This window comes from Struthio camelus, chromosome 4 (assembly GCF_040807025.1).
Source record: "Struthio camelus isolate bStrCam1 chromosome 4, bStrCam1.hap1, whole genome shotgun sequence".
In the NCBI taxonomy this organism is placed as follows: domain Eukaryota; kingdom Metazoa; phylum Chordata; class Aves; order Struthioniformes; family Struthionidae; genus Struthio; species Struthio camelus.
Window position 1 is genome coordinate 71,863,841 of NC_090945.1, and position 24,393 is coordinate 71,888,233.

General features: G+C 41.1%; 1 long non-coding RNA gene across 1 annotated transcript in view; it reads right to left on the reverse strand.

The window, feature by feature from the left end:
* The window catches only part of LOC138067070 (uncharacterized), a 41,493-nt gene extending 26,059 nt beyond the window's left edge, over positions 1-15,434 (reverse strand). The window contains exons 1-2 of the long non-coding RNA XR_011140732.1: positions 15,339-15,434; positions 11,091-11,286 (exon numbers count right to left, since the gene is read on the reverse strand). This is a non-coding gene — a long non-coding RNA (uncharacterized lncRNA). The remainder of the gene's footprint in view (positions 1-11,090; positions 11,287-15,338) is intronic.
* Positions 15,435-24,393: the final 8,959 nt, after the last annotated feature.

A 24,393-nucleotide genomic window follows, 5' to 3' on the forward strand; every position in this document is an offset into this window, starting at 1 on the left:
TTGACCACGTTATTAAACCTAATCAATTCACCATCACTGTGAAAGCAGCACAGGAAAGCAGCAGAGTGATTAAACAGATATCACTGTTCAATCAGCAGATGCAGGACTGTTGTGCGGGGGGACTAGGACAGTCCTTCAAGTGGCAGAACTGTCTTTGGATGGTGAAAGCCGTCTGGACTTTTTTGGCTAGTCTGTAACTTTCTGCGTGGATTTAGCAGAGTCAGAAGGGCAGCCACTCAAGTTAGAGAGGAGAAAAGGGGACCGCCTGGCTGAAATTAAAACACTGCAGAGACTGCTCCAAGAAGGATCGGTAATTGCCATTTTGCATTCTCTGCTACTTCATGTGTGCATCAATTTTTACTTGTCTGATCTATTCAGACTGTAAACTCATCAGTGGCAGCAGTTGTTGCTTACGAATATACAGTTTCACTATGTGATCCTCACTGGATTACTGACGATAGGCTTATTTAATAAATAATTATTTGGAGATACTGCGGGCACAGAGAAGTCGTTACAAGTACCTGTGGTGAGATGCTTCTAAACAGTTCAGTTCTTCCTTATAGTGTTATTGCCTCTTATTTTTAAAGTTGCTATTTAGAAAGTGTGCGGGTCTAAATAGCTCAGGATGACCCTATTGCTTTGACACTAAATCACAGAAAATAGCTTCCAGCATCAAAATAGTAAAATGAAATGTCAAGAAATCCATGGATACATCATTGCTGAATAAAGCCGTCAGCTCCTGCTTAGAGAAAAATCAGACTTACATTAACTTCAACAAGTAGTAAACAGTACTGACAAGTGAAATGTTTCTCATGTTTCATCCCTGAGCGGATTTAGAGGAAGATAAATGCTGCTGTCCCTGGGAAGTTCAAATGCAGGTCACGATGCCACCAGGAGGGCAAGTCCGTTTAGTGGAAGCAAACACACTGTCCTCTCTGCTGTACTTACCATAGTGGGCCTAGTCTGCACTGCTTTCCTCCCACAAACTGCTTCTTGTCGCCTTACTCCTGTCCTCAGGGAGAGGTGTTCCTTGAACACCCGGCTAAACACGAGGGCAGGAGCATGGTGGGGAGCTATCGCCACTTCCCATCAAGGTGGAACCTGCCTGCCTTTGCCTTGAGGCGTCCTTTGCCATCAGGACACCTTTTCTTTCATAAGATAAACATTTTGTGACTCCTCGGAGGCTGCTTCCCACAGAACTGCATGCACAATTTCACACAGAACACCAACATAAATATTAAAATCTGTCTTCTTTCATGATTTTCCAAAAAGAAATACTAGTAATAGCTTTTACTGTTAATTTTGTTTAGTCATAATCAGATTTCACGAGGGTGTGAGGCCCTCAGCTGAACAGCCAGTTTTAAATAAAATATGTCTGAAGAATGCAAAATAAATTAAAGTTTAACCTTTAAAGGCTACTACTAGATTGGTTCAATACTTTGGCCAGTGAAAAGGTTAATCTTTAAAGGTTACCAGTAAGTCAGTTTGATGCTTTGGCCAGTGGAACACTGGCTCTGCCATGCTAGTATTTAGGATGAGGTCATAGTTCACATCTCATAGTTTTATGATTTTATATTGAAATTCGAAAGTGTAGTGAAAGTCTCCATTTTTTAATCTGCTTTACTGCTAGATTGCATGATCTCAGTTATACTGAAGAGTTGTTCTTTGCAACATATCCTATTATTCTTAATTTAACATCTTAACTGTAGCTGAACCACTCTAAATACGCTTGGCAAGAAAAACCCTGGCTTTCTCTTGAACGGGCCAAAGTCTAACGTTATCATTGACATATAAGCAGCCCAGGGAGTGCTGCAGGAAGCCAGAAACAAAGAGGATCTGATTACGAATGTTCAGTCTTTTGATACTTTTTTCATTTCTTGAACTATTTCTGACTTTGGCACAATTCCTTTTGCCATTTATTTCCCTCAGGCTGTATTCATTTCTTTGCTTTTGTCTACAAACTGAGGCATGTTCTTTTGATTGTAACATCCTTTTCTTTTGCCATAAATCCAACATTTATAGTTCAAGATTACAATGTAGACAAGTGTAAACTGCGTGTAGATATGAAGTAATGTATCTGTTTTATGCCCAGTGTTAGGACAAAAATAGCTCTAGAAATCCTTGATAGTCACAAGGAGGTTTGTGCAGACAGGATGGCACCAGCTGAAGTGGTCTCTCTTTTGCTCTCTCATCAAATGCTAGTACCTTTGAATCTATTAATCTCGATACTATCAATGATTGTGGTTTTCATAAAGCTATTTCAAGAGATCTCTAAGAATTTTACTGGACGTTCAACTTAGATATCTGCTACTCCTAGTGAATAACACTGAGGGAATAAAGTCATCTGATGTTCTGACCTGTCACTACACATACGCTAGCAGAAACTCTTTTTCCCCTTAAGTTTACAAAATGTCTAGAAATGCAATAAACTGTAAGGTTAGCATATATGTACACTTTTTTTTCCTTCTAGTTACAGAGGTTTTCAAGGAGTTTTTAAGTTTTACTGTAGCTCATGCAATATTCTATTTCTTGAATTTTGATTGGAAAGTACATAGAGACAAATCCCCAGCGGCTACATTTTATGTTGCTTGGAAATAGAACTCCATGAAGCTACTGTGATTTGTGGTGTTCTGCCTAAAAATTAAACTTGAAACAAGTTCTTAAAAAGAAGCAATCCAATTTTGCTGGAAAGTTTGGTCAGCAAACATTGCAAAACAAGTAGTGCAAGTTTTTAAACAGAAATTTGGAAAAAAATAATCTTTTTCAGAGTACAAGTTTCACACAGGTCTAGAATTTAGCATATCCACAGATCATGAAGGTCTACGAGGGGCAAGAATACAAACAGGTATTCTCGTAATGACCTAATTTGCATATTGACATAACTGTCTATATAAAGCTTTGTTAAAACAATAGTGATTTTATGTAATGATGAGCGTCACCTAAAACCAGTAGCAATCTTAAAGATATAAAATAGAGGTGCATAAAATGAACTAATATAAGTCTCATAATTTCTGGTAAAAAAGTCAAGGATAACCAGTTCAACGAAAATATGCTGTCATTGAAATTCATCAACCTTTCATCAGACCCACAAAAGCTTCAGAAAAAACAGCCTTTCTACTACAGAAAAATGTGGCAATTATCTGAGCTGGTTTGGAAAACACTTGATAAAGCTTCTGTTTCTAAGTTTGTGAAGCTGATTCTGCCTCTCTTTTATAGATTTTCAGGTTGACCCCTACACTGACCAGTACAGACTGCCTTGATAAGCAGTGGTGTTTGCAAGTGTTCCCTAACATTGATTTAACACTCTGTGCTTACATTACTGCAGGAAAAATTGCCTCAGTTTCAAATATACAGAAAATGAATCTTCCTCCTACACAGCTGACCATCACTGATGTTTCCCTGCAACCTGTTAATTCAGAAACAATTTATATAACATTCACCTGTAACAGTTGATGAGTATAGACCTCAGTCATGTGACAACTATGTTTCTTAAGAGTATTGCTTTACCTCATGACCCAGTCATAGTATTGAATCACAGAATAGTTGAGGTTGGAAGGGATCTCTGGAGATCATCTAGTCCAACCCCCCTGCCCAAGCAGGATCACCTCGAGCAGGCTGCCCTGGCCCGTGTCCAGTCAGATTTTGAATATCTCCAGGGATGGAGACTCCACAACCCCTCTGGGCAACCTTCTCCAGTGCTCAGTCACCCTCACAGTGAAAAAGTTTTTCCTCAGGTTCAGATGGAACTTCCTGTGTTTCAGTTGTGCCCATTGCCTCTTGTCCTGTCACTGGGCTCCACGGAAAACAGTCTGACCCCACCCTCTTTACACCTTTCCATCAGATATTCATATACATTGAGAAGATCTCCCCTCAATCTTCTCTTCTCCAGGCTGAACAATCCCAATTTCTCAACCTTTCCTCATAGGAGAGATGCTCTAGGCCCTTAATCATCTTAGTAGCCCTTCGATGGACTAGCTGCAGTAACTCCATATCTCCCTTACACTGCGGAGCCCAGAACTGGACACAGCACAGATATGGCCTCACCAGGACTGAGCAGAAGGATCACCTCCCTCCACCAGCTGGCAACACATTTCCTAATGCAGCCCAGGATACCATTAGCCTTCTTTCCCACAAGGGCACATTGCTAAGTGATGGGTCTGTCAGTTAGGAAATAAAATTTTTGACAGGCCCAAATAATTTCTTTTCAGATTCTTTATTCATGAGAATTGTGAGATTGTGACCATCTCAATTTTCACTGCATTTTTTACTGCACTACATTTTGCTAAAAAGCAAAAAAACTCCAGGGCCAGAAAAAGTATGCATTCCTCGGCTCTGGTATCTGTATACGACAGCCTTTGTCTTCCCAAAAAACTAGATATAATCCACCGCTGTGTACGATTACATGAAGGATTATGATGCCATACTCATTCTTCTTGTCTTACTTGGAAGCTGTGCTATGTACTCTATTTATGCAATCCAATTAAAATGCCTTCATGCTTTAAAGTAGCAATATTCATAATATTTATAAGAGTAGTACATTTTTGTAAAATCATAATTAGGTTGCCATATCTCTAAGTCACCTATAAAATGCTATTATAGATGAGCAATTTTAATGCAAAAGTATGTAAATCAGAAAGAAATCATTGCATTGTGTTGTTGATGAATATAATGGATGAAATCCTGGTCCCACTGACATTTCAGAGGGTTCCCATTCACTCAAGCAGAGCCAGCATTTTTTCCAATACACCTGATTCTGTCTTTCACATGCATTCCTAAAGAGTTAATTATGTCCTTATTTCTTATTAGCATTGTGGTGGTGTCAAGAAGCCTCAGTGAAGACTGCATCCTGATAGGAATTACACTTTCATGTGGCTTATTAGTGTTACACATGTCACTCCACAGACTGCAGTAGCATCATGACAGCCTTATAAAGTTATAAATTAGTACAGAATCAGTGCCTTTCTCCCATTTTGATTCTGCAACTGAATTTAAGGCTGGAGCTGTGAAGTGCAGTCCTTTCTAAAATGACATGCTAGGTTTCTTTTTTTTCAGGGCAGCTACCTGAGGGTCAAAAGCTCCTTTCAGCAGAGGCTCTAGCCTATTCTGAGACTTCCAGTTTCCACGCTAGATTCTGCTCCTAGATAAGAACACACACATACTCCCATGCAAGTCAGAGATGTGCCAGGGAACATAGAAAAGCAAATCTTTTGGCCTTAAAGTTAATAGCAATGAGCCTTCAGTACTGTTAAATTTGAGGGTTTCATTTAAACAACAGTTTATAAGTAGCTTTAAAGATTACTTTGAGCAGATTTCTATATAGAAATCTTTTGCTCTTGCTAAAGAATCTAAAAAAGCCCCAGGCAGTCTCTTTTGTTGCCTGAAGATGTCAGATAAAAGTCATCCAAGCTGGAGAATGCCTTCTCCTGCTCCTCTGTGTACACAGAGCCCAGAGTTTCCACATGAGCTACCGAAGTGGCAGCTTGTGGCTCTGACCATGGGCACAGCAGCAGCCACTGCAACCACTGCTGCTGTGGCGCTGTGGTGTGTCTATGAGCATAGTACCTGATGAAACACAATCAAACTTCCCAAACAACTATGTTCAGGATCTCTTCACCTTAAAATACGCAATCTCACACTAAAATCTCACCCGACCTTTGTTACGTGGCTGTATTGCTTTACACAGCCAAGAGTGATTCAGAGGTTCCAAAGTGTTATAAAAAAACCTCAAAACTTGTATCATGATTAGGATCACTCTTCTCAGTAGAACAGCTCCTTTGCAAGTTTCCAGATGAAACCCAGGCCTCAGAATCAATGCAAAATAAAGTGTCCTGGACCTTCAAGTTCTTGGTTTTATTAACTGAATGGTTCTGTTATGAAGAACACCAGTCTTTACCTGTCACTCTTTAAATCAGGGCATGTCAACACCTGACGTTTCAATATGGTGAAATGCAAATTTAAAGAGGAATAGATATTCTTGAATAATCCCCTGCTCAGGCATGCCTTCAGACTAAGAATGAAGCATGCCTGCTCAGGCATGCACCACTTCTTTAAGAAATGTGATAGAATGATTTGTGTTAGTTGGTCTGGAATTTGGATTACTAAACATCAGATGCTACCTAAGATTAACCATCTACACCTTACAAATCCGTATGCTAAACTTCAGCTAGCAACAACATGAAACAGTTAGTGACTTTCCCAATTGGAATTTACGTCTTTGCTGTTCTATAGCCCCCATTGGACAAACATATGGGTAGTGATGCTTTTTCTTTTGTTCAACTATGTGTTCTTTGAAGACAATGCTTCCATGTATCCACACCATGCCTATTGTAAAAACAATGGGTACCAGCACCATTGAATTCTACTTAGTCATATCCAAACACTTTAAAGATTTTTTTAAAAGCAAAACAAATACAGTTTTTAGACTGCAAAAATTTTAGCCACATGGCCACATGAAGCCAGTATTCATGTCTTGTCCATCCAAATCACAGAGGAGGCCCATTACGCCTGCATCATTATTATCAGTGTCATATTACAGATAGTCAGCATGAGGTAAGATTTTACCACTTCTCAGCTGGTCTAACCACTTATGTTAGCATATGATATGAAAGTGAAGCATGCCATTTGATCAAGTGATCTGATGGGGGTCACTCACTGACTCATGTCATAAACCAACTGGAGACCATGTTAGCTGCCTAGATGTGAGAGCTTACTGGAAATGTTAGCACATTATTCAAAACACTTGCAAACTATGCAAATTAATGCTAGAACTTCATTTCTATGGATGACTTGAAGGGAGTTGCTTGGCAAGTTTTCTGATTTTCCTTAGTCTTCAAGTCAGTCCAAGTGTATTTGCAGAAGCAGCAGCAAAGTCCTCCAAGTACCTAAAATTCTTATTCGGGCACGTCACTAGTACAGAGTCACTAGCACAGCAGAGTTCCTGCAAATCCGTCTGTTAACCTTAGACTTCATATGTAGCTTGCTAAAGTTATTAGCTTCATGCAGTCTGAAAGTAAATTGCGATGCTAGCATTTAGGTTGCAGGTCATCTTGCCCAGCTTTGGTATAGAAAACAAAATAAACAGGATAGAACAGAAGACACTTCAGACTGCTACAGGGCAGTATGGTAGAACATCATTGGCCTTTATTTGCTTTCCATCATGGCTGCTTGTCAAAATCAATAGAAACTACTTGGATAGCCAAGTCTTTTCCATAAGGCTCTAAATTACCTCACCATGCCAAAGGTTTTTATCAAATTAATTAAAACTGCATAAAGGTCAAGATTTGCTCTTAACATTGATTTGTCAAGCGGTGAAAACTATTTCAACTCTTTCACAGCTTTCTTTGAATACGCAGTTGTGATCCATCTGATCTACAAAATGTCACAACAGTCACTTGAGGAAAATCTGAAGAGGATTTTGCCAGCCATGATCAACAGAAGTATTCCCTTAAAGGTATTATATTCTGAAATTCATAAATACCTAATAAAAAGGAAGAGTTAGAAATGTGACCAAAGTGAAACATAAATCCTAAGCCACCTTCTTTCATTAAATAATGGAACCAAGAGAGTTATTTTATTTTATTTTTAAATATCAACCTTTTCTTATCTATAATGGTTTCTATTTTAAATTCAGTATCCTTCTGACATAACCAAGTAGTGTTTTGCAGTAGATACACCATGGGCTGCATTTCAGAGATCTGATTATTAGCCTTTATTTATCTTCTCTTTGTGTAGCTTGGCCAGTTTTCAAAAATAATGCTGACTGGTCACCATTTTTGCCTTCTCTGGGGAGATTTTAGAGAGGCCAAAAGGTTTGAGTAGGTCTGAATGAAAGAGATGTTTTTAAGCAAATTTTCTCCAGCTAATTTGCCATACTTATATAACCTGTGAAGTAGCATTAAACAATTGGAGCATACGTAATATGACATATCTCTTCCAAGCTTTTGAAATGATTCTACTTTAGGGAAAGGTAATATAAAGATCACGGCAATAGTTTCATTTTTAAAGGTGTGAAAAAGTTAGTTCAGATAAAGGATGGATATATAAATCAGTCTCCAAATGAAATAACCAGTTTAATTCCATGCTTGCCTTTAAATATACGTATAATTTAATTGACCTGAAGGGTACTTGAAAATCCTATGAAAGACATAAAAAAATTTTTAATTTGGCCAAAGAGAAATAGGAAGACTGAGATGCTATAGCTTAAATGTCACGTCCACATCTGGTGAAGAGGAGACTGAATTTCAGCATACATTCTGAAAATTCTCTGCAGGTGGATCTCATCACCCACACAAGTGAGTGTATCCTGAGCTACAGAGCCAGTCTTTCTCTATGCTCTTAATTAGTGAATACTTACTCCTTCCATGTAAAGTAACACAGTGTCAACAAGAGGGATTGAAAGAATCTCTGTCACAGAATAGACTAAGACACATTTGGGATCATTTGTGAGTTTAAATCCTTTCAGGGAGAATAGGACTCTGTCACCATGTGGGGACGTCCATAGTGCTCCCGGGCAAAAGGCAGGAAGAGAGGGTTGCAGCCCTGCAGTCGCCATCATTCTTGTGAAGTGTAGGCAACTGATGATTTTAAGAGTAATTCCTGGTTAATAATGGATTATAGAATATCCCCAGATCACACATAGAAGTCTAACCCTTAGCAGAGTAAGAATGAATCCCCTCTCCTCGTCTTGGTCTTTACTGATAGATCATGTGGGTGGTTCGTTGCTCTGTGCAATTGCAATTCTTTCCATTCCTTAGAAAGGAGCCTAACTGAAGACTGAGTACCATTCTACGGTGAGGTGACTAAAAGGAGATGCTACAATGCTAATCTTTGTGGATTTAACCTGTTGCCGTTAGGCCATTAAGGGATACGTGCATAAGATGTTGCTTATACTGAGCTTCATACCCAACCATAATGGGACCATTAGCCCTATCTATGTTGCTCAGCCACTTCCTGTAAAACAAGCCTCAGCAAGATCAGTGTTGTCAGTGTTGGGTCTTCAGTCTGTGAACTAAGTCTTTTTTAACTATGGTGCAGTACACACCTACAACAGAGTCAATATGCACCATAAATATCACAGCCATAAAAACATGCTTGGCTGAATCCAGTCATGGCATATTGAGCACAGAACGTGCAGAATTCAATCAAGCGTTGTCCCACTTGCCCCAAGAGTTAATTTAGCCTGCTATGTTTCTTGTCCTGTTAACATTTATTTGCACCTAATAAGGCATGAAATCATTATTTGTGGTATATATCCTAACCTTTAATCCCATGGTGTCATATTTTAATTGGACACAAAGAGTATCTAAATGGCTCTAATGCCCTCAGGATGTGGCTATCCAGTAATAATCACAACCCTTGAAGTTCCCTTATTACTTTTATTAAAATAAAATCCTTTGTGATTGAAATGCTATGTATTTTCTAAATTGCATCAAAATGAATCTGATAGTTTAAAAGAATAGATTGCAAATTTAGTTCACACAAGACTGCCCGTAAGCACTAACTTATGCACCTTTCACATTCCAAATCCCTTAGCTATAAAGTGATAACACTTCAAACATTCAAGAAATGTGGCTAAGGGCATCACATCTTTATAGACCCCGAGAGGGGTGGGCAGGGCTAAGACCAATAAATATGGTTGGAGACGTCAGACTTTGTTTTATATTGTAGAACATGTGATCAGCCAGAAACAAAGCACCACTTGCTGTCACCTACTGCGCCCCAGTTGATTAAGTCATTGCATGCTAATCATGAAGAAAAGGAATTGCAGAAGAGAAGATATCACTCATGTTTCAGTTTAGTCCCTCGGGCTACATCTATGCCAGTAAATGAAAAGGGGCTGCGCCCATTTTCTGAATTTGAGTACACGAGGCAACGGCTCAGCTCACAGCCATAGAGCTGAACCCCCTCCTCCCTACCCTCACACCCTAAACAGGTAGATCTTGTCAGTCTTGGCTTGTGCTGCCTCCTCACCCCATGCAGGCCCTGCCTGGGGGTGCCCTGGGTGGCACGCCAAGGCAGCACGCTTGATCTGACGTTGGACAAGAGCGTGCCATTGTCTCAGCCCTTCTGCTCACTAGATAGACATTGCATGGGCATTGGCTGAGAGAGCACAGGGAGTCTCCTTGTTACTGGAAACAAAGCCAGCTCTGGTTGGAAGCTAGCAGCAGCAGCAGCATGGAAAACAAAACATTCAAGAAGTGAGGTCTAGCTGATGTAACGGAAATTACTGAAAAAATTTAAGTAGATAGAAAATAAAGAACTTTGCTAGAACATATGAGGACATCAATACTAATTCAGAATGCTTTCCTTAAGGTAAAGGGGAAACACCAGGATACCTTTTAAGATCCCCATTTTCTTTTTCCTGTGTTGATAAAGATAGCTCAGAGAGCAGATAAAGCCGCGGAAGAGCCTGCTCATCCAAAGGCACCCCTTCCTGGAGGGTACTTTGCCCCTCTGTGCTGATTGCAGCACACCAATTCCTGACAACCTTTTAACAGGCAAGGCAGGAGGGAAGGTGGTATTTTGTTATAGACCTTTATAAGGTACTAAAATGTAAATTTAAAATGCTCATTACACTTGAGTAGCTCCACTCTACTTAAATATTGGCTCCAGGTTTACTTCATTATCCTCTCACCAGTAATTAAACTACCTAGGGACAATCAGCAAATAGTAAAATGCTGTGGTGGAGGAAATTAGTTTAGACGACAAAGCATTCATTGAAATTATTGTACGAAATAGAAGAAAGCAAGAGCATATAAAAGATATTTAGCTATCTCTAGATAAATGCTATCCAAGGGCTGTAATATTTCCTCTACACGAAATATATAAATTGAGGGTTGTGGAAGTCCCTACTCATTTCTCTTCAATGCAGTTTATTAGGTAAATGCTAGCTTTTCATCCTCAGTAATGCATGATCAATGGACTGGTCATTTTCTTCACTTTCAGACATTTGCAAACCAAAAAAGAGTGTGAAAGTCAGGATCAAGGCAATGACTGAATGAGGCGTAAGTCTTCTTTCCACCTCTTTCTTCCAACTCAGTGACTGAAGAATAGAAAGATATAAATGCAGGGAATGAGCTGATTTCTCCTACCTTGAGGTGGAAACAAGCAAGCGGTTGGAGTCAGGTTGTCCTGGAAAGGAGGCCAGGAGCCTGGCTAGGCTCTTTTTTCCATCTGTTGCTTGTGTTATGCCTGGTGTGGGGAGGCTGCAGCTTTCTCTTGCATCGGGAAATCTTCTAACCCAGAGTCTCAGGCAGGGCAGGGTGTGTCAATGACTGGGCCAAGTGACTGTGGTTGAGAAAAAGAGAAACGGAACATATGCATTGGCTTTGCATCCTAAACTCTGAGAAAAAGGAGGAAGGTAGAAGCATTTGAGAGGAGGAAAAGCAGAAGACAGGAGAAGATTTTATTTCATGCAGCAGCAATAACTCCTATAGTTAAATGATCTTTGTTCACTTCTCTGAAGTAGATTAGAAGATGAGTGACACATAGGAGATACAAAACCTAGCGCTTGATTGCTCCTTCTTATCTGCCCTGCAAATACTGATGTAAAGTCCATGGCAGTTAATGGATTCCTACAGATGTGAGAGAAAAATCAGCCATCAGAAGGCAAACAGGATTTCCAGAGGCAAAAGCCTTAGCCCATGAGGCGGTTACAGAAAAGGAACAACAACTCACACCCTTTTAAAGCTCTCTAGTGCTTGGCACAGATGACGTACCACAGAAGTAACTGAGTACCTTCATTATACAATTTACAGAAAATTGCACTCTGGACCTCAAAAGCAAAATCAAACGCTGTTAGATGTTTTCACTAAGTCATCAGTTATAGAGAGTAGCTGTGAGTGATTGGTGTTGGTAAAAATGATGTCAATGTCTGACACCACTGGAAAAGAAAAAGACAGAAACTCTTCTCTGTGTGACTCTTAAACACTAATACAATTTTTTTCCACAGAAAACACAGCCATGTCCCAAAAGCTGAATTTGTTCACTTTCGCACTGTTACAGGCAAATTGAAGACAGCTGGCTTTACTCACCTGTGATTTTTCTTCTTGATTGATTAGTTTCTCCATTTCAGATTTTAGTGGAAGGTGATGCAAATATTGCAGCCAAGTTGCTAACAATGTAATTGTGACTTTATTATTGTTCTAGTACTGTACAGCCTTAACTTTTTACCACATTACTCAAGTGAATCTATGTGAAAACAAATGTATCCATAGCAGGGCATGAAGACCAATCTGGGTTTAGTAGCTGTCTGATTTAATATACTAGCGCTTTAAAACAGAGAAGAGCTTAATAGGAAGTCAGCTATTTCCCTGCAAAAATATATATAAATCTCTGTTTATATTCTCTACTATTCTGATGGTATTGCCGTCGCTCCAATTTTATTATAAGCTAAAGGTATTTGGTGTATTTCTAAAACCCACAACTCTTGAAGTCGGGTAATTGTAACTTTTTTTGTTGTTGTTTTAGTAAGTCTTATACCCTCAACAGTGCAGTGAAAACTTTGCAGATGTGAATTCTAAAAGCTCAAAACCCAAAAAGTAAATGCAAGAGCATAACATGTGTGAGGCTCTTTAAAATATTCTTTCAGTCCTCCTTTATGATACTTACAGAGTTTGGCTTTTTATTTTTGTAAGGCAAGGGTAGGCAAGGCTGAATATGCCAGTACCACTAACGTTGACAGGCAACTCACAGCCATAGCATAGAAAATACATACTATGCCTGGGATATTCCCTTTTGCAAAGGCTTGTGTCCTATGAACTCTGTCAATGCACTTAATTAAGGGTGTTTCAAAAGTTACCTGAAAGAGACTGACCTAAATTACACGTATTTCATGATCAGGGCTTGAGAACAAAGGCAATTTGTGAGAAAACATTATTTTAGAAACTTGACATAGTTTTCCTTATCTGTTTTCTCAGGGCTATCTATGTATAGAGGAAGCTGCTTTATTTTTTTGTAAAAATAATGGCATTCTAAATTGAATGGATTTTGGTGATTTAAAGAAAAAGAAAAATATGCTGAGTTATTCTCTAAACTGAGAAGAAGTAAGACATTTTCCAATACTGGGTAAAAAAATCATTGAAATCTGGATGATCTACACTTTAGAACTTCAGAAGTGGCATTTAACATGGCATATGAATTTTTAAATAAATATTAGTAACAGTGTGATTATTTTTCTCAGTCAAATGTCGTAAGTGGAAGTTTACTAAAAAATTTAAGTACACCTTCAAAAATGATCTCTCATAAAACTGCCAGAAGGTTGCAAGCAGAATCCTTGCATCCTGCATTACACAAGTTGAAATGCTATTTCGGATAACGATGTAACAGTAAATATTTTCTCTGAAAAAGGATGATTAACAGATATGTTACAAACTGTATCAGTTTAAGTTCTCTGAAGAAATGTTTTATGAAAATGCTCTAGGTGGAAACTGTTCTTTGACTGACAATATAAACAAGACTTCTTTTCCTGGCACTGAAAATGGAGGAAAAAAACAGTTAAAGTATGACACCTTGCTAATCTTGATGCAAGCTTTCCTAGGATAAAGTATTAATATTGCTTTATCCAACTAATACATCATAAATTATAATTCTATCAAAGTGTGTTAGCTGGCTTACTGAAAGGCTGCTATTCATAGCAGGCAAAGTCAGTTCTTCTGCAGGAAGAATATAATTTCTTCACAAAGGGTTTTTCATTTTTTCTTTCAGTGCACTGTATTTGCAATTCTTTTACATTGATTTCTTTTTTAATTTTTGATGTAAACAGAGTATGGAAGGCATAATGATAATCAAGATCTATTATTGCACTACAGTTAGTTTAGAAATAATAAAAAAGATAAATAATGAATAGGTTGCAAAGGCTTATCTTCCTCCCCAGTCTGCTCTATTTAGCGCTTTGTTCCACAGTTATTGGCATTTGCAATAAAATGTATCAGTAAATTTAGTCAATTAAAACTTTACTGTGATTCAACAGCAAGCTTTATCCTACTTGTGGAGCTCATCGGAACTTGGAAACTTCATTAATCTTACAAACGCACATTTCTTTCCCTTACTAGGCTTCACATTCATAAATATAAAGCCCATGATTATAGCTATCCTTTCTTATCCTTTTCACTGCTGCCGGGCTGTGATTGTGTCTTGACAGCATTTTTAATGGATTGCCCATTCAGAAGAACAGAATATGTCCTGGGTTCCTGGAATCAGCAGCCATTCAAGAAAGCTACCAGGCATTGCTGAGGCATGGAAGGAAACACACACTCGAGTACCAGAACTCAATTTTCAGTCACTATCATTGGTGCAAATTCACAATAATACCAAAGAAATTATTTCAGTGTTATTCGGAAAGGCTAATTAGGAATGAATCTAGTTCAAGCTGCTGCATATTACTCAGAGATCAGAAAACCAGGGAACTTGAAATTCAGAAGAACTCTCACTACTCAAGGAGTTTCATGATAACAGATAGAGTAATATCACAGACATGATTAAAAATCTATGTGGCTTCTGTCTTCTCTCTGTGTAGATTTATACCCCCATTGCACACTGAACCTGGCATCAACTGACATCCCTCCTGGACAGCCAGGTAATGCTGAGGGTCATAAGCCTGGGAGATGAGCTTACGGTTCTTCCATACTCTCAGTGAAAGGTTGAATGCACTGTTCATGAGGGTCAGTTGCTTTGCACTGCCACTTCAGGAGAAGAGCATGGACATGGTAGTCATGGTGTGACTGGCCGACTGTGGATTCCCGTCCCAGCTTACTTCACTGTAAGAATTTGTGCCCCTTACCCTAATACCAACATCTCTAGAATGAATGGAGTCACGCTGGCAGGACAGTCCAGGAAGCTTTGCACGATCACTAATTGTGCTCTGACAGCTCTTGGTGCCTCCTGTTTAAATGCTAGCAGCATTTTAAAAGAATTATGGAACATCTCACTTTGGCAACATTGTCAAGGATGTTCTGCATTAAAAGGAGGGGTTCTCGTGCTTTAAACTATCTAGAACTAGATCTGCATAGTGATTTACTTGCCTAACTCCCACTTCAGACATTTAAATGTGATTTTAGGTGCAGGTGAGATCTTTAAAATTCCTATTTATTTTCTACTTAAACTTGAAGGTGCCTAATGTCTTTTTGTACTCACATTTTTGCTCCAGGGTGCATGTAAAAAAGCCAAAGACTTGGCAGCAAAAGCACTTTACACCTTGCAGACAATTATGAATCAAGACAGATACTCTTGATATGTCCCACAAGGATCATTTTGGTAAGTATTCTCAAGACTCATTTGTCCCACATATAAGAATAGGTCACCTTTGTGCCCATAGTTTATATCCTTCTTAGAGTGCTTACCTGGAATGTGTAATACCCAGCTTCAAATCTTTTTTTAATTTCTCCCTTCACTGCTGGGATTATTAAGCACCAGTGTATTCCTGGATTGGAAACAGCTCTTCTCCTTGAGCTGTTGCACTTCTACCTGTATAAAGAAATAAAAACTTCAGCCCTCTGGCCATAGAAGTAACTGCTGGAAAACACTGCTGAAAGTCCCAGGCTCCCATTTCTGAACCTCCTGACTTCTTCTGGCTGATGTAATTGATGATGGACCTGCAAACAGAGAATAGCCCTGCTTCAGCTTGCTTTTGCCAGTTCTCTGACACATACCCAATAAGAGGAGCTCGAGTGGAGGTCCTTGGTCAATTTTACCTCGGGTAGGGAAGGCAGTGTATCAGAGACCCAGATCTGAGCCCTTTGGTAACACTTGCATAACTGCATGACAAAGGAAGGTTGATGCCACAGACAAAGAAATCCCTTATAGATAGCTAGTTACTGAAATCAATGTGCGTAAGGGTCAGCAGTGCCTGCATGCTTGCAGTTGGCTCTTGAAGGCATATCTGTGAAAGCCTGAGAAGTAAGATATCTCTGGATTTATTTTTCAGATAGATACTAGAGGAAAGCATTTGCCTATGGATGAAAGAACTCCATTTGAACAAAATTGGTCCATTTATAAATAACCTATATCTTCTGGTAAAGTGGCTAGACTACTACTTATATTTCTTTACTGAAGTAAATCTCATCTCCACGAGAAAAAGGGAGCTGTGTACCCGGCTTAAAAGCAGAAATAATGTTTCTTACAAGTAGAAGGCCTCACACTTCTTATAATCTGTAGTCGTCTTAAGTTCAGTGGCAAGATAAGAACTGGAACAGAGGAGAGGAAAGGGAGCGAAGAAATAATATTTAGAAACCAAATGTCACATTTTTCTTTGGAGGAGTCAAGAGCCTTCTAGATATTGCCTCTTTATTTTTTATTTTGATAAGCCTATAAATTCCTTGCTGGCAACAGTCTCACTCGTTATAATGTCCAGGGGCTTTCTTCACTAAATGTGACATATCTCTTACACATATAGACTTTTTCTGCTTGTTGACAATTTTTGCTGTTACTGTTAGATGAAAGTCACTCAAGGTGCAGGAACTCCTTTGGCTGATTTTTGTGGGGGATTCCAGCAGAGAGGATAATTAAGTGGGAGCTTCATTTCACTGCTTCCTTCTTGCCTTAGAGATCTCTTCCTTCAGTGCCCACTTTCTCAGCTTGCTCAGTGAAGTCATTGAATCATTATTTATGTACTGGCATGAGAAGTAAAAGTCATGGGGACACAAGATTTTGCTTCTCATTTTGAACACAGGAAGCTTCTGCATTCCGAAGTATTTTTCTCTCTTTCGTGAAAGTGCCACACATCATTTGATCTTTTAAATTAGACTTCACTTCCATAGAGAATAGATCCCTGCAATGCTTGCTAAAGTTCTGCAGTCTAAGCAGAGGGAATTGATTGTATTTTAAACCTCCCTATAAAGACAATTGCTAAGCAAGGAAGATATTGTTGTAAAGTACCAAACATAATATGCTACCTCTCTGCTATGCAGCATGAGAACAATTTCATTATGTGTCATTAAAGCTGGCTGGAAATTTTCAGCTGCCTTAGAGTCTGCCTTCAGTGACTGGCTTTGATCTGAAATTGGAACAACACCAAATTCACACAAATATTGAAATTCTACATGAAATGGAGGGCTTCTCAGTATAGCTCCATGTGTAACAACGCATATCCATATCTATCACATACTGCACTTTTTCAGCAAAAACAACAGAGGCCTCAGGTTTTACAGGCAGGTTGGTCGTCTTGCTTACTGCATTAGATAAGGCTTTCCTCCACCTCTTTTTTAGTTCATAATGCTGCAAAATAAAGTTTCCACTGATTTGTTACTGATTTTGTTGTTTTTTGTTAAAATTGTAAAGGCAAAATAAGTGTATATGCCTTCCCTCTCCTTAGGTCTACTTAGGTCCCTCTTTTCTCTTTTCTGTCTTTCATTCTTTCTACAGGAGGAGCTCTAGCAAAGTATTTATTCCTTCGGTTTGTTTCAGTGGTGCTAAAAGATCAGTATTTTTCTCGTCATGTAGCCTTGCTTTTAACAGGCAGTATTCTGATTCACTCAGGTAGTGGGATATGGATTCTTCGGTAAAATAAATTTCCTTTCAGCAATTATCATGAGCTATGTTTGCTGCCAGTTCCAACACTGCTGTATGGAAACATCAGGCTGGCACCGGCGGGGTAGTCTTTAATCTGCCAGCGGGGAGAGCTGCTGCAGCCTGTGAGATGGGCGCTTTGTCTGCAGTTGCGGGCTGTGATTGGAGCTGTGCGCAGTCGCAGGCTGCTTCACATGAGATGCTGTTATGATGAAGCTGAAGCCTTGAGGCAGATTACGGAGAAGAGCGACTGAATGGGGTCAGGGATACTCTCCAAGGCTGCTGGGCTGCAACACGGGGAGGGGGAAGAAGACAGCAGAGGGGTGGTGCCAGGTCCTGCACAGCCTCCCCTACCACCGACCTGGCACTTGTCCACTGCTCATCTAACTCAGTACCCCGATGTGCCTCAGGCTGTTTTCCTCTGCTACAGTTCTGCTTATCAGTGAAAAGTCTTGAGCAGCAAGCTTCTGAGTATAGACGAAGAAAGCTGTTAAATTAAGATGTCATATGATTAGTTTGCACTAAATTGTGTCTCTAGCTCTGTATTTATCCAACAAGAGACCTCTGACTTTCCAGAACACTTATTCATGAACTCTTTTTATTCCTTCTTATTGTTTATGCCAGACTGGAGCCTCACTGTGGGAAATAGCACTGTAGTTAGTAACAAGTACAGCTGAATAAAGTATGCTGGTCTCCAATCTGAACTGAATGTGCCCATCTCCAATATTGGATTTACCCAGCTCTTGCTGCCTTTTAAAATACCAAACGGGTAGTTGAATCTATTTTATATTTATCCCAATACCCCCAGAGCCAAACAATGCACAAAACAGAAACAGGCTTTAAAAACCTGATATCTAGAAAACAGAATCATTTGCACTTCCTTCCCGTAGTTTATATGATTTGTTACAGGTAGTAACACCTGCTGCTCTCCATCTCAATGATGACTATACTTCAGAGATGGGTGAAGTATATTTTCTGAGCAAAACAAAGGATTTTCTCTTGGAAATGTCTGTAGGTGAGTGGGGGGGGGGGGAATAATTTCTCATGCAGGACAGACCTTGCTATGAAGATACATATTCACTGTGCTAAGGGGGAGCAGTGAGCTCTCCCAAAGCCCCATCACCACCATAGGAAGAGAAATCCATTGAAGAGTCTCTTAGATCCAGTCACTGGTAAAGCCCATGGGAAAAATGTAGTATGGCTGGAAAAGAGTAGTATGGGATATAATACTTGGAAATATTTTTTCCAGGGGAATCTTCATAGGGATAGAAAGGAACATGTATATATCACCCTAGCCTTTTGTCTGCTCTCCTGGCCTCCTGCTAGATAGTCATCGGACAGAGTAAGTCTGTTTCCACGGGGTCTGAGAAGAGCAGCATTGCAAGAACAGTCAAAAACCTCTTCTGTATTCAAACAGATCAGCTACTATGGGAAGGTCTTTGATCAGGTCTAAAGAAGGGAAAGCTCTATCATAATTTCTGAAGCATGTCATGGCTTGCCATGGTGAAAGAAAAATAATCAAGCTGAAAACTAAGAAAAAAAACACATAGAAAAAAATACACCCTTGGGAGACTAAATGTATGAAATATCTGAGCATAGATTCCCTCTGTAAGTAAATTGGAAATGCTGTTATTCATAAGTATGCACTCTTAAATCAAATGCTGCCTGAACCACATCTAGAACTTTCATCCCAAAAATGAATCCTCCTGCTTCCCCCAACTCTTGCAGAATTAGCATTTAACATCTTGTATTTAGAATTCAAGGGAAAAATTTTACTCAAAAAAATAGAATAATAGAAGGAAAGAAGAGTAGGGGAGAATAAGCATCTATTTTTTATAAAAGTCTGCTCTGTTTTTTTCTCACTGATACGATAAAAATTTACCAACACTACACAGGCTCTCTAGGGTACTGAAATCTAGAGTTCTCATGTGTCCTTCTGAAGATCTGTGGCTTGTTAGTGGGCTAACAGTGTTTTTTCAGTGCCTCTACATTGCCTCCAGCCCTGCCTGAAGCCACAGCAGACAGTTCCTTTGACATTGTCCCTTGCCAGCTTCCCTTGCTCTGTCTGTATTTTAATTGAAACTCCCAAATCTGATATATCCTATTACGAATAATACAGGATATGGGAGGCTGCTACTTGATGCTTACTTAGCCAACTAATGACCTGCAAAATGGGTGTATATAGATAAAAATTGATTGCACAGGAAAGACCTCTTTTATCTTTCTTACAAAATTTTACTTAGGAAACTGACAAGATCTAAGATCTCTTTTCCTATCAGAGAGGAAGAGCCAGATCAGTATGTCCCACTCTAAGCCAGAGCAATATTTCTCTTTAAAAAGGCTGCTGTGACTTTGTACTGTGCACTATGTTTCAGGCAAGTGTTCATATCCCACTAGAAATGTCCATGAACTTAGTAATATCCTCATTACATATGCTCCTGCCACATGAGAAAAGATTCCCATTCCCAAGGTAGCTTTCTGTGTTTCAGAACAGAAACAGTAATCATTCTTAGGGAGACTCTTTTTGTTTCCCTGTCCAGCAATAGCACTCCAGGGGACTTCTGCTTCCCAGAGAAGCTACCCAATGAGGAGGTTCTCCTTTACATGAGGCTGCTGGAAGAATATCACAGTATCAGGGAGTACTGACTTTGAAGAAGATTTTGCAGTGCTAGCTGACCTGATGGGCTGGCCTAAGCTGTTTGCACACTGGCCTCCCAGTCAAGTCCAAAGGATCATGGCCAAAGCTTTGTTGTGCTGCAGATTTGTCCTTTATTCTCCCACAAAACAAACGGAGGTGCACACACTGAGGCACCTTCCTTTGGCTTTGCCTGCTGTATATTAACCAGTGTACTACTCGCTAGCATATTAACATGAGCTACTTTATTTTCATTGGTGCTTCACAGAGGTAACAGGTCTGGGACCGAATCCAAATCTTTTGAAGAACATGAGAAGACCTTGGTGGACAAGTGAGAGATTTTGGATCAGGCCTCACATTACAATGTTTCTCTTACATAGCAGCCCCATGTAGCTATCACTGTTGTCAAAGGTAAGCTTGAAACAGGTCATTAATGCAGTGATTGGTAGAAATGAATTGCTTTCAAAACAGATGGCTGAGATGATTATGGCAGGTCACAGCAAGACCAAGGAGCAAAGTTCTCGGTAAGAATCTCTTTACCGGAAATTGGAAAGAGCCGGAGGGGGAAAAAAAAAAACACCTGTTAATATTTACTGTTTATCTGTAGTCACTGTTTATCTTGTAACAGAAAAGTGCAGCACATATCTGAAGGAATTTATAAAGATGTTATTGTAAATAGTAGAAGCTATGGAGATTTATATCACTTACTTCCTGTTCTTCAATGCTACTTACTAAGATGTACGACTACATACATACATCTCTCCCCATCACTGGGGAGTGATGGGATCCACCTTACCAAGCGGGGCTCGCGCGTCTTTGCCAACAGATTGGCCAGCCTGGTAAGGAGGGCTTTAAACTAGGAAAGATGGGCGAAGGGGAATGGCATAGTGGCAGGGGAGTCAGTAAAACACCACTCAAGTCAGGAGGCCTCCAGCGGGTGCATATAGCCAGGGGAGACAGCATGGGACATGGCTATGGAGGGTCCTCTTGCACCTCTTCTGGGAAGCCTGCGTGCTTGACTGGCTCTCTCAAATGCCTGTATACCAATGCACGCAGCATGGGGAATAAGCAGGAAGAGTTAGAGATCTGTGTGCGGTCGCAGGGCCATGATCTCATTGCAGTGACAGAGACATGGTGGGATAGTTCGCATGACTGGGATGCTGTCATGGATGGCTATGTGCTTTTTAGGAAAGACAGGCCAGGAAGGCGAGGTGGTGGAGTTGCTCTTTATGTGAGGGAGCAACTAGAATGTGTGGAGCTCTGCCTCGGGGTGGATGAAGAGCAAGTTGAGAGCCTACGGGTAAGGATTAAAGGGCAGGCTAACATGGGTGACACTGTTGTGGGGGTTTACTACAGGCCACCTGATCAGGAGGAAGTTGTCAATGAGGCCTTCTACAGACAGCTGGAAGTAGCCTCACGATCACAGGCCCTAGTTCTCATGGGAGACTTCAACCACCCTGACATCTGCTGGGAAGACAGCACAGCCAGACAAAAACAGTCAAAGAGGTTCCTGCAGAGCATTGATGAAAACTTCTTGACCCAGGTGGTGGAGACGCCAACAAGGAGAGGTGCGCTGCTAGACCTTGTACTAGCAAACAAAGAAGGTCTAGTTGGAGATGTGAAGGTTGGGGGCAGCCTTGGCTGCAGTGACCATGAGATGGTGGAGTTCAGGATCCTACGAGGAGGGAGCAGGGCAATGAGTAGGACTGCAACGCTGGACTTCAGGAGAGCTGACTTTGGCCTCTTGAGGGACCTACTTAGGGGAATCTCATGGGGTAGGGCCCCAGAAGGAAGAGGGGTCCAAGAAAGCTGGTTAATATTCAAGCATCACCTCCTCCAGGCTCAAGATCGGTGTATCCCTCTCAGTAAGAAATACAGCAAAGTGGGCAGGAGACCTGCATGGATGAGCAAGGAACTCCTGGCCAAACTCCAGCAGAAGAAGGAAGTGTACAGAATGTGGAAAAGGGGACAGGCCACTTGGGAGGAATACAGGGACGTTGTCAGAGTGTGCAGGGATGCCACAAGGAAGGCTAAGGCCCAGTTGGAATTAAATCTGGCAAGGGATTTGAAGAAGGGCTTCTTCAAATACATCAATAGCAAAAGGAAGACTAGGGAAAATGTCGGCCCACTGCTGAGTGGGGCGGGTGCCCTGGTGACAAAGGATACAGAGAAGGCAGAGTTATTGAATGCTGCCTTTGCTTCAGTCTTCACCGCTAAGAGAGGAAGTCTGGAGAAAGGAAGACTCTCCCTTGGTCGAGGAGGATCAGGTTAGAGATCTTTTGTCTAAACTTGACATCCATAAATCCATGGGCCCCGATGGGATGCACCCACGAGTGCTGAGGGAGCTGGCGGCTGTTATCGCTAGGCCACTCTCCATCATCTTGGAAAGGTCATGGAGATCAGGAGAGGTGCCTGAGGACTGGAAGAAAGCCAATGTCACTCCAGTCTTCCAAAAGGGCAAGAAGGAGGAGCCAGGAAACTGCAGGCCTGTCAGCCTCACCTCCATCCCCGGAAAGGTGATGGAACAGCTCCTCCTGGAGGTCATCACTAAGCACATGGAGGACAAGAAGGTGATCAGGAGTAGTCAGCATGGATTCACCAAAGGGAAATCATGCTTGACCAATCTGATAGCCTTCTATGACGGAATGACTGGCTGGGTAGATGAGGGCAGAGCAGGGGATGTTGTCTCCCTGGACTTCAGCAAGGCTTTTGACACTGTCTCCCATCACATCCTCCTAGGTAAGCTCAGAAAGTGTGGGCTAGATGACTGGACGGTGAGGTGGCTTGAGAACTGGCTGGATGGCCAAGCTCAGAGGGTTGTGGTGAATGGCGCAGAGTCAAGTTGGAGGCCTGTGGCTAGTGGTGTCCCACAGGGGTCAGTCCTGGGTCCAGTCTTGTTCAATATATTCATCAATGACCTGGAGGAAGGGATAGAGTGCACCCTCAGCAAGTTTGCTGATGATACTAAACTGGGCGGAGAGGCTAACACGCCAGAAGACTGTGCTGCCATTCAGAGGGACCCGGACAGGCTGGAGAGGTGGGCAGAGAGGAACCTCATGAACTTCCACAAAGGCAAGGGCAGGGTCCTGCACCTAGGGAGAAATAATCCCATACACCAGTACAGGCTGGGGGTTGACCTGCTGGAAAGCAGCTCTGCCGAGGAGGACCTGAGCATCCTGGTGGACAACAAGTTAAGCATGAGGCAGCAGTGTGCCCTTGTGGCCAGGAAGGCCAATGGGATCCTGGGGTGCATTAGGCAGAGTGTTGCCAGCAGGTGGAGGGAGGTGATCCTGCCCCTCTACTCAGCCCTTGCTGAGGCCTCACCTGGAGTACTGGGCCCAACTGTGGGCTCCCCAGTACAAGAAAGACATGGCCCTACTGCAGAGAGTCCAGCAGAGGGCTACAAAGATTGTGAGGGGACTGGAGCATCTCTCCTCTGAAGAAAGGCTGAGAGAGCTGGGCCTGTTCAGCCTGGAGAAGAGAAGACTGAGAGGCGATCTCATCAATGTGTACAAGTATCTGAAGGGGGAGCGTCAAGAGGATGAGGCCAGCCTCTTCTCCGTGGTGCCCAGCAACAGGACAAGAGGCAACGGGCACAAACTGAACCACAGGAATTTCCACCTAAACCTGAGAAAAAACTTCTTCACTGTGAGGGTGACAGAGCATTGGAACAGGTTGCCCCGAGAGGTAGTGGAGTCTCCTTCCCTGGAGATATTCAAAACCCATCTGGATGTGATCCTGGGCAATATGCTCTAGAGGTCCCTGCTTGAGCAGGGAGGTTGGACTAGATGATCTCCAGAGGTCCCTACCAACCTAAACGATTCTGTGATTCTGTGATTCTGTGACTATTTTGAAATAACCCTGATAACTTGGGTTTGTACAGTAAGGTAATATTCATTATGCAGAAATATTTATATTCTGTAAGAAATTGTAAATGTTTAAGGAAAAATATAAAATTTGAATCATTTTCTCCCGCGCAACCTTTAAAAGCATAATTCTTTGCTATGTGCAAACTTCTTATTGCAGGAGATATCGTCCTTAAACCTGTTTTTTTTTTCTGACATAGGTGAATGACAAATTTCATTGTTGGCTTGGGACAGTCCTTTAAGTAAGTGACCTGAAGTGCTGCTGGTTTGCAGTATGTGACATTTGCTCATGAGGAAAAGGATATGATTCAAATTTTCCTATGTGGGATGAAGATATTGCTTCTATAATAATATTCCTGCAATCTGGAAGATGCACAAAGGCTTAGTTGA